Below are 11,010 nucleotides of genomic sequence, written 5' to 3' on the forward strand. Positions count from 1 at the left end.
CTCTGGTCTCGTTGATCACGACAGTGAAACGAGGATGATAACAGCGTCAATCCTCTCTAGGGTGTCCAGTATCCAAGTGGGTGTGATCACAGCAAAGAATGCAGGGCAGTGACTGCCAGGTGGCTGTCCTGCGAGGCAGTCCCCGGGGCGGGGGGTGGGGGGTCTTTCCCCTCAGGTCTGACAGAACTAGAGAGTCGGTCAAGGGGAGGGCCCACTGTGCTAGTCTCACAGACCCTGCAGCTCTCTAGGGGCTTTGCGGAGAATGGAGAAAAGACAAGAGCGCCCGCCTGGTGATGTGAAAGTCGCTCAGTCGTGTCCGACTCTTTGCCATCCCATGGACTGTAGTCTACCAGGCTCCTCCGTCCGTGGAATTCTCCAGGCAAGAATACTGGGGTGGGTAGCCGTTCCCTTCTGCAGGGGATCTTCCCTACCCAGGAATGGGCTCCAGGTCTCCCACAGATCCCCTGCAGGCAGATTTCACCACCAGGGAAGCCCAACAGTACTGGAGCGGGTAGCCTATCCCTTCTCCCGGGGATCTTCCCGACCCAGGAATCGAATTGGGGTCGCCTGAATTGGAGGCAGATTCTTTACCAGCTGAGCTACCGTCCCAGGGTCTCAGTTAAGGAGCCTGGCCAGGACCGTGGGGAGGAGTCTGGTGTCTGGCGGCCTGGGGCTCACGCGGCTCCCCCGGATGCACAGCCACGACCCCGGGCTCACTTCGGGCTTCGGGAGCACCCGGACCGTTCTTGTCCTGCAGCTCCCGCGCCCCAAGCACAGTCCCCCTGCCTTCGGACCGGAGCTGGCACCTATGGTGCATGGGCAGAGCCTGAGGATGCTGGCCGCGCCCTCAGGGTGGAGGAGGGTGGGTCATGCACATAGTGAGTCATTGTCCCGGGAAGGATGGGGGCCAGGGAGCCAGAAGAGATGTGAGAATTGACCAGAATGTGGAGAACAAGTTGTTTCACTGGTCTGGAGCGGACATGGGCTAGAGAGCCAGGAATGTTGACTGACGACTGACGGGTAGGTTGCTCACGGTGAGCTGAATGGAGAGGAGGGGAGGATGGTGGCTGCCACCCGAAAGAGCACCATTGCTTCTCCGCCTTTTGGCTGAGATCGAGTGTAGTATCTGTTCTTTACCGGCTTAACATCTGATACCTCCTCTATCTGGGAACAATACTGTTAAGTGAGTTTTTGGAGCAAGCAGTTGGCATCGGAGCCTGCTCTGTGTTGCAGCACTTCCCAGGAATGGCGCACTCTCTCTGAGGACAAAACCGGCACCCCCAAATGGTAGGCTTGTTTCTTTTCTGGCCTTTCTCCTCGGAAGATTTCTCTTCTCTTTTGTGTTTTTCACTTGGGCTGTGGGGTTTGTGTGGCTTTTCCCCTGTCTTTGTTTTGTTTTCTTTTAGGCTGATTTTGATTCTTTCAGTTTGATTCAATTGCTTAGTTGTGCTTGGCTTTTCCCTGTCTATTTCCTGTGGTGACCCAAGGGCGAAAGAGCAGATAAAACCTACGAGAGTCTTCTTGGAATGCAGGAACAGAAAAACCAGACCATTATCGGCCTTTCCTTCCCCCATGTTGTAACCGTGAATGGATTTCAGGTCCTCGTGAGCAGTATAACCTGTCTCCCCTCCTACCGCATAGGGAGAAGATATTTGCCTTACTGTTGCCTCCAACCCAGTGTATGTGCTTCATCCAATCAGCAAATGACCCGCAAGACCCCTATCCCACTCTCTGTACTGCCGGGGTCCAGCCCCAGCTGATCCAGGGTATTCGAAGGAGAGACGGCGTAGGCGAGGGTCAGGAAGCAACTGCTTAATTAAACGTTAATTAAGGATATAAAGAATAATAGAATGAGGATAGCTCAGTAGGAAAATTCAGTGGAGAAAAGAGGCTGAGTAGCTTGGTTTATGCGGGAGACCAATAAAACTTCAAGACAAGAAGTTTGCACCACTTACGTAGGCCGCAGGCGTCCTTCCGTTCTCCCGAAGGAGAGGAGACACTGAGGCCTCCCGGGTCGGATCTTAGAAGCCCAGGCATAATTAGCAAGCATGGCGGGTTCCGCGCTCCGGATGGAGACTCAGCCAGAATTTGAGAGAGAGCGTGACATGAGGAGACCAAGTTTCAGTGAACAAGGCCCGCACTTTGTTTTCCAAAGTAATTTTTATACCTTAAGTTACGCATAGAGGATAATGGGGGAAGGGGTGGAGTCATGCAAGGACAGCAGTTCCTGGTTCTAATCGAAGCCAGGCTTTCAAACTTATCATATGCAAAAGTTCAGGTGATTGACATCATCTTCTGGCCAGGAGGCCTGTTAACATTTTAAGAAACTTATTTTTCTCTAAAGGTGATTATTCCAAAGTCAGGCACCAGCCTCCAAAAAAGCACTGGACAAAGCTGCATTCCTATAGGGCAAAGGTGAGGTGGGCTCAATCAAGAAAAGAATTAACTCAAGGGTCCAAGGTTACAAACATTGAGGTTACTACTTACATTTCTATACACCCATTATATCAATCAATACACTGCCAAGGACACAGTAGGTAAGGAGTATGGAGACTTAGCAGCAAACATTGGTCCAACAAGTGAAAAACCCTTCACCAATACAATTTCTAATCAATCTTTTAACTACTCAAAGGAATCTGTGTTTAGGCAGTTTAGAACATCTCCTGCCTCTCACAGTTGGGAGGCTCTGAACAATCACATGTGGCCGGAAAAACCTATTCAGGCAGGCTAGAGGATTTCCAAAGGAGTTTGTAGGTTGAAACACTGTCACACCCAGGAATTATTAACTGGAGCTGTAAGCTAGCTCTTTTTTTCAGAGAGAGGTAGTGGGGGACAGCCCCCATAAAGTCAGAGGTGTAGGTGAAAGCACAAAGCAGAAAGTAGGCAGTCTCTGGTTTGGGGGGTAGATGCTCGAGAATTTCCAGGGGGACTCCTGAGGCTCGATCCCGCCTTTGCGTATGCCGAGCCTCCTTCCTCATGACCTTTGTCATGGGCGGAGTTCCTCACGCTGGCTCCCGGCAGTGATAGAATTCCATTTGAGCTATTCCAGATCCTGAAAGATGATGCTGTGGAAAGTGCTGCACTCAATATGCAATATGCACTCAATATGCAATATGCCGGCTCCCGGCAGTGTACCTTGGGTATAAAAGTGGACTGTGGACTCCTGCTCAACGTCGGTTCTCTCTTGAGCCGGCCCACTGTTCTCCCATTCTAATAAATGTTATTTCCCTCTCATTTTGTCTCATGTCTGGAAATTCTTTTCCAACCTGCGCCCGGACCGCGACACTTCCCTGTTCATCACTAACTCCCAGAGCTTGCTCAAACTCGTATGGCTGATGCCATCCAACCATCTATCTCATCTTCTAGCCTCCCTTTCTCCTTCTGCCTTCGATCTTTCCCAGCGTGAGGTCTTTTCTAAAGAGTCAATCGTTTGATTCTTTAACCTTTAGGTTTCATTTAGGAAGCTCCCCCCACCACCACCACCACCCCCCCCCCATCCGCCCCTTGTTGTTTTTTTTTTTTTAATCTGCAGACTGGTTTCTGGAACGGTCTTTTCTATGGTGCCATAGGAGTGAGTTGTTCCTGTCTGAACTTTTGGTCTTCTCCTGTGTGCTTTGTACAGAAGGCGCTGTCCTAAACTCACAGGCAACAGAGATTTTGGAAGCCCTGACACTCAGGTCTGAAGCGATCAGGGTGAGTCTCATCAGGCTCCATCCTCCTCTCTCGTGCCTCGCACCCATCTCTTCTGTCTCCCAAGCGCCTCCATATCTCCTGAAACTCGGTTATCTGCCAGATCTCCCATATATTTGCTGCCGTTTGTTTCTGGTACCGACTCCAGTTGGTCCCAGAGAGGACGGCAGACTAATGCCTCACAATAACCGTCTTATTGGGGTCTAGAGGCCAGGTTCTCTCATGGAACCAGAGAGAGGGAAGCGATGAGGAAGCAAAGTACGAAAAAGGCTGAGGAGAGAGGGAGAGGCGGAGAGGAATAAACTAAAAGGGGCCATCAGTCTTGCAAAAGCATCTCCTGGGATGGCCCGCGTTGGGGCGGGGGGTGGGATATGTGGATCTCTTCTTTGGTAGAGTCGTGCACACAGGTGGGTAGGGTCAGATCAGCCCTCCTGTGAGCCGACCAAAGACACTTTTGACAGTCGGGCAGAGGGGCACGGTTCTCTGGGGGCAGGCCATTGTGTACGATGATAATAACAAAAGCAACAAAAACCCAAGGTTAAAGTCCAACGCAGAGTCAGAATTGGTTCTACCCTGGACCGTTTCCTAGATATGCCTGGTTCACTCACGCGCCCTCCGCCCCTCACATTGACCCCAACCGACGGTTAGTTGGACGGTGACCATTCTCCGGTAGAAATACCACCCGCGGTGGCCGCGCAAGAGAATAGCTTGGACACGCCCTCCGACGTAGGCGTAGGCGATTGAACTCAGGTTTCTTCAGGTAGCCCTAAGACTGGCTGGGCCCGACCAAACAAATTACAGGCCAATGTCGTCCTCCCTGCAAAGGTCTTTCCTCACAGGGAAGGAAAATTTTCCCTTCCAGACCTACTGTGGGCGGGGGTGTGGGGGGGTGGTGGGGTGGTGTCCAGGGCTCTCGTTGAGATCGTGCTTGGGTCCCGGGCACCAGGCACCACCACCGTAGGGCCATGGTGAGGCGGGAGGTACCTGCCGCTCCCCACCCCCACCCCAGGGTAAAGCAGTTGGAGATGCATTCTCTATTGACCAAAAGCTCCAAGAGGAGAAGGGCAGGGCACTGAGGGCGAGCGGGCTGGGCGAGCGCCCAGACCACACCTTTCTCTTTCTGGAAGTCAGGAGACCTCCCTGACCACACAGGCACAGAGAGGCTCCTTGGAGGTCAAAGGGGAGTGATGCTAACTAACGCTAGGCTACCCACAGGCCTCTTGGGTAGAATCCAGTATGGCTAAGAGATGCATGCACACCTATGGAAGGACCCTGAGATATACCAAATATGGCCTGTGAACCAAATGAATCCAAATGATCGGCCAAAGGAAACCTAGAGAAATGCCTCCTAAAAGCAACTCAAGGGACTTCCCCGGTGGTCCGGTGGTTAAGACTTTGCCTTCCAACGCAGAGGGGGAAGGTTCGATCCCTGGTTGGGGGAGCTATGATTCCCACAAGCCTTGTGGCCGAAAGATTTAAAAAATAAACTCAAAAAGTAATTCAAGCCCCTACAAGGGTGCGACTCGGGGACTCTCCCTCTGCGTCTGCCCGTGTGCCTATCCGCACATAGCGTACTCTTTTCCTCTCAATAAATGCCCCACTTGTTCCGCTACTTTCCGTCTCCCTGGGAATTCCTTTGTGCAGAGCCGAAGGGCCAGGGTCCTTGTCACTGACCACGGGTCTAGCGGCTAGGACCCGGGGCTTTCACCGCCGCGCCCCAGCCCCAACCTCCGGCTGGGAACCCAAGCGCCGCTCCAAGCCACTGCGGGCCTAGGTCTCCCGAGATCAATTGGACCGGACTGTCTCAGGAGGGGCCCGAGGCTCGCTGTACTTCCAAGCTCCACAGGTGTTTCCGAAACAGGAGGGAAGGGGGCAGGGCACAACTTCTGAAAGTGTGGCATAGCCCGAGGACACAACAGACATTCATTAGAATCACATGGGTCTAAGATGGGCTTCCCTGGTGGCTCAGATGGTAGGAAGAATCTGCCTGCAATGCAGGAGACCGGGTTCGACCCCTGGGTCGGGATGATCCCCTGGAGAAGGGAATGGCTGCCCACTCCAGTACTCTTGCCTCGAGAATCCCACGGACAGAGGAGCCTGGCGGGCTACAGTCCGTGGGGGTCTAAGCTGGCAGAGAAGTCAGCTTCAAGCAGACCTTGATTCTCAATCAGCAAGCTAAAGGACCTACCCAGAGGCGCCGTGACAGTTCCAAGGCACTGTCGAAAGACCAAAAAGTGGGCAGTGGCCCAATTCCTGGAAACCTCCACCCCTTCCCCCAAATAGTTGGAATGATCCTCCCACTCTCTGTCGGTGCCCAGTCGCTCCGTCGTGACCCCACGGACTGCAGCTCGCCAGGCTTCCCTGTCCTTCACCATCTCCCGGAGCTGGCTCAAGCTCACGTCCTTTGAGTCGGTGACGCCACCCAACCATCTCATCCTCCGTGGTGCCCTTCTCCTTCTGCCTTCCGTCTTTCCCAGCAGGAGGGGCTTTTCCAGTGGGTCAGCTCTTCGCCTCAGGGGGCCAAAGCACTGGAGCTTCAGCTTCAGCATCAGCCCGTCCAATGAATATTCCGGGTTGATTAGCCTATCAGCTGATCAACTCATTAGCCTGTGAAATTACCCGGCCCATGAAAGCTCACGTGCCACGTCTGGAGGCCGCCACACTCGCCCTCTGTGATGGCCCACACTCTGCCTACGGAATGTGTTTCTCTCTGAATCAATCCACTTCTTACCTATCATTGTGTCTCTCACTGAATTCTCTCTTCGATAGGACATGGAGAACCTGAGCTTCATCAGCTCTTGAAACGAGGTACCGTGGGTTTTGGCTCTGTCGGAGGCCCAGCCACGTGGATTGGAGTCCCAACCTGGGTGTGGCCGGGTTCGAGTCCCGGGCTGAGGTAGAGGGCTTCGTTTCGGCTGCCCGGCGTGCCTCCGGAAGCACTGCTCAGAGGCCCACGTGTTCTGACACACTGACTTTTCCTTGACAGGGAAAAGGTTCGATGCGCTCCCGCGGGTGCCGGTCGAATCGGCGTAGGACGGCGCCAGACCGGTTTGGGGTATAACCCGCCGCGGGCACTCGGTGGACAGTGGACGCGTGAGGAAACACCGAATTCGAGGGTTGTGTCACGGACAGGAGTCCACCCAGTCTGGTGGGGAGGCCTGTGGCCCCGTCCTGGAAAATGTTGAGCGCAAGCCCCATAGAATTCCGGGTCGCATCTCCCCATCCCCCTACCCCAAATTTGTCCTGCGTACGGAGACTGAGGACCCCCGCCAGATTCCCCCCCGCCGCCCACCACCACCACCACCACCACCACCAGGACACAACACACAGGCACCTAGGGGGTCCGAAAAGATCGACAAGTCACATGATGAGGCTTCCCAGGGAGAGCGGGGTGGCCCTCCACGGTAGACTAAGAGCCAGGAAAGGAGGCCAGGTCGGTGTGCTGAGGGTGGTGAGAAATGGAACATTTCCCTCCGCATCAGTAAACAAGGACGTCGCAGTCATCAGCAATCGCGGCCATCACGGGAGGGCGAGCCGGTGAGCCCTGCTCGGGACTGAAAGACTACCTGCCGTCTAGCGGCCATCCCGCTGCGGCCACTCCCTCTAGGTGAGCCCCGAGGAAGCCCGGGATGTGAAAAGCACAGGATGGTGGCCCCGGAGCGCTGAGATGCGCATCAAAGGCATGATTTCCGTGAGCCCAGGCTCGAGCATCTCCCCATGTATGGAAACGCGCTAAATTCCTTAACTTGGGATGCCTGGTTTTCTTTCATATACAGAATAGGAAACACCTTTTGACGTTCAGACCGCCTGCCCTTTGTGGCAAAACTTGTGTGTCACCTGGCTCCTTCCCCCACCGCCCACCTCCTCCTGGCGGTTCTCTCAGGGTCGCTTCAGACGCTGACCCCGGGGCTGGAAGTCCTAAATATTCCCGCTGAAGAAAACGCAAGTCTCAACTTCTAGGTCGTGGATTTTTTTTTTTTTTTTAAAGTGGACAGTGCTGAGCAGAGGGGCGGCCGGCGGGAGACTTTTCTCATCAGCTTGCCGGGGTCCAGGGTGAGAGGGGACGAGGGAAGGGCGAGGCTTAGCAGCTCTCGGCCATAACCTCAAGGCAGAGTCAGACTCTCCATCACACACCGCCAGCTGCTTTCTCTTCCGTGAAACTCGGGTGGAGAGCCGCCTTGATGGGCACCGTACAGAGGGGTCAGAGAAGCGCCTTGATCTGAGCTAGGAGGGCTCCGGCCTGGGTAAAGGTGGGGCACAGCAGGGCCGTGCTGGTCGCCCCCCCCCCCCCCCCCCCCCCCCCCCGCCCCGGAGAAGCTGAAGCCAGCCGGCCCAGTCTGGGATACGGAAGGAGTCTGTGAGGGGAGAGACGTGGGGTTGGGGGATGATGACTGTAAGAAAGAGCCCACTAGAAGCAAGCGTTCCCCGGAGGAGCTGTGAGGCCCAGATCACACCCTCGCGGCGTCTCGGCGGGTCAGCGGGGTGCAGGCCACGGCCCTCCTTCCCCCAGCGTTCCCCCTTGCTTTGCACCTCTGCGTTCTCGCCCACGCTCTTGCCAAGAGCCTCCCAGAGGCTCTTGCCTCCAGGTTCGCCCCCTCATGTCAACATGACCGGCCCGCACACCGCCAGCGCCCCCAGTGAAACTCTAACCTGTCCCGTAGGCCGTCTCCCGGGTCTGGAAGGCCTTCCTGACTCGGCTGGCTTCCTGTCTGTTCTTCGCACCTTCTCACTTATTGGGTGTGTCCGGGTAGGGACCCCGAGCCACACGGGAGAGGCCTGGAGCCCTGAGGAGGTCACACCAGGTGGGAGCCGCACCCAGTCGTCCACCTCTCAACAGTTCCCTCAAGAGCTTCCCAGGTGGCGCAGTGGCAAAGACTCCGGCCTGCCAGTGCGGGAGACGCAGGAGACGCGGGTTCGATCCCTGGGTCGGGAAGATCCCCTGGAGTAGGAAACGAAACGGCAACGCGCTGCAGTTACTCGCCTGGAAAATTCCATGGACAGACGAGCCTGGCAGGCTACCGTCCATGGGGTCGCAAAGAGTCGCACGGGACTGAGCGACTGAGCACACACAGGGTCCCTTCCTCATCACACCGGCGGGGGTGGGGTCCCGGCCATTCGGCTCCTGGGCGGGACACGTCCGGGGCCGGGGAACAGGAGCGGTGTCTGGCCCTGGGACCCAGCACAGGCCCTGGTGGGTCGAGTCTCGGGTGGTTAATGACCGGTTGTCAGAACCGGTGGTGAAGGCGGCCAGCCCGGACCCCAGCTCCGACACTCACATCTGTGTACTCTCAGGCAAACCCATGTCCCAGGGGTAAAGGCAGGCGCCTTCTCACTCGGCCTCCTGGTCGGGCAGAGGGTCGGTCCACTCCATAGTGCCCGTCACTTCCGGAACCGGCATCCGTTCTCCGGAGAAGGGTCATTCCTGTAAGGGATTCCTACTTGGCCTTGAAGGGTCACCTCTCAGTGTCGGGCTCTGTCTGATTGGGTGTACCACCCACCGTCTGCATGGACGGGATCGGTCAACCCGTGGCCTCGGAGTATCAAAGGTGGTTAGGGCTGTGAGCTCTGCTACATTTTAAAGGCAAGTCCAGGCCTATGACTCCAAAATGCACATGGGACGCCGTTGAGGCTTACAGGTGGCATCTCAAACAGGTGGTATGAGGGGAAAACTCGCTCATTCACACTGTGCTCCAGAGGAAGGTGGGGCGGTGGTCAAGAATCTGCCTGCCGACGCGGAGACGCAAGAGGCGCGGGTTCCATTCGTGCGCGTGGGGAAGATGCCCTGGAGGAGGAACAGGAAATGGCAACCCGCTCCAGGATTCTTGCCTGGAAAACTCCATGGACAGAGGAGCTTGGCGGGCCTACAGTCCGCGGGGTCGCCAAGAGTCGGGCGCGACTGAACACGACCAGCCAACCCCGGGAAAGTATCCCCCGGCTGGACGACGTCGATGTTGAGGGAGAAGAAGAAGAAGAAGAAGAAGACCTAGAGGAAGATTTAGGAAATGACTTCATAAGTCCTTTCGACTCAAAATGTGAAAGATATCTTTTTTAAATTGATAAATATGACGATATAAAAACGGAACCTTTAAACAATGCAATCATCATCACCTTAAGCAAAGCCCAACCGCAAAGCCGGCAGGAATAGGGAAGAGGGTCGAAGACCACCGACAGGGAGGTTATTAATAGCTCACAGAGAGAAAATGTAAAGGCTTCTCTGAAACAGGATGGGACGCTCAACTTTATTTACCCACGAGAGAAAACCGCATATCCGAGCTAGGCCGAGGTCCCGTTTTCACCTGAGAGATCCACCCCTCGCGCTTTCCCCACCCTCCACCGAAAAAGCATTCCTAAGGCTGATGCCACGCGGGGTTGTTGGCGAGGCTGGGGGACGAGGCGCTGCCGGAGAACGCCTGCCCTGCTCTTCCCGTCACCGTCCCTGATCTCCCGAGCTTCAGGGCTCCGTTGCCGCGAGGGTGGCCGGGACCGCCACGGCCCCGCACCGCCGTGAGGGCACGAGGGGCACCCGAGCGGCCTCCGCAGAGCGCTGTGCCCCGGGGCCGGGCGCCCTTCGCAGACCCTTCAGTCCGTGCACCCCGATTGGAGCAAATTCCGCGGGAGCGCATCTCGCACTGAGAAACGGAGCTGCCAAGTGATCGCGACGGGCACTGTTCGATTCCAACGACTGTCCCCCAGGACATCCCTTGTCAGGACGAATCCCCCAACCCCCACCCCCACCCCGCCGCCCCAGGGGACCCGAACTGTGGGGCAGAAGACGGGCGGGAGAACACGGACGCGAGCAGAGCGGCCGGGAGCAAGGAGGGGCGAGGGGGTGTGGTGCTGGCCGTTAGAGCCGCGGTAACCGTGACGGGTGTCGGGCACTAGCTCAGCGTGTAGGAGGCAATGGTTGCGAGTGCAGCGCGAGCCGGGGAATGAGCGACAAAAGCGAGTTCTTGATTTCTGGGGCTCGATCCGTGAGAGCTGCTTCCGTGTCAGCGCTTCCCCCGCGGTCTCCGGCAGCCGCCCCTGGGTCGGGAGGCGGGCTCCGGCCGCGAGGCGGCGGTCCGGAGGGTGGAGTCCGCCCGCGGTAGCCCCGCCCCCTCGGGCGGCAGAAGGCGGAGCATGCAGATGAGAAATGGCTGTTCGGCGCGGGAATGGCGGAACAATTAAGGACCTAGAACTTGTCCTTTCAAAGGTAGAGGACAAAAAGGCCTGCACGGGAGTCCGCTGACAGCACTGTCAAACGACGCAAAAGGAATCAGACAAGGAGTGTGGTTCAGGGCGCTCACCGTGGGTTGAATGGGGATGGAGCGAGGGCGGCTG

The 11,010-nt window shown here is 56.5% G+C and overlaps 1 long non-coding RNA gene and 1 other non-coding gene across 2 annotated transcripts; one reads left to right on the forward strand and one right to left on the reverse strand.

Moving 5' to 3' along the window:
- Nucleotides 1-1,087: 1,087 nt before the first annotated feature.
- LOC129651817 (U2 spliceosomal RNA) lies at nucleotides 1,088-1,277 on the forward strand. Its single transcript, XR_008714333.1, has one exon. It is a non-coding gene; the product is annotated as a U2 spliceosomal RNA (small nuclear RNA).
- A 6,403-nt stretch (nucleotides 1,278-7,680) lies between these two features.
- On the reverse strand, nucleotides 7,681-9,738 carry LOC129651197 (uncharacterized). The gene is made up of 3 exons (XR_008714070.1): nucleotides 9,024-9,738; nucleotides 8,341-8,629; nucleotides 7,681-7,867 (listed from the first exon to the last, which is right to left on the reverse strand). It is a non-coding gene; the product is annotated as an uncharacterized LOC129651197 (long non-coding RNA).
- Nucleotides 9,739-11,010: the final 1,272 nt, after the last annotated feature.

Source organism: Bubalus kerabau, chromosome 4 (assembly GCF_029407905.1).
Source record: "Bubalus kerabau isolate K-KA32 ecotype Philippines breed swamp buffalo chromosome 4, PCC_UOA_SB_1v2, whole genome shotgun sequence".
Lineage (NCBI taxonomy): Eukaryota > Metazoa > Chordata > Mammalia > Artiodactyla > Bovidae > Bubalus > Bubalus kerabau.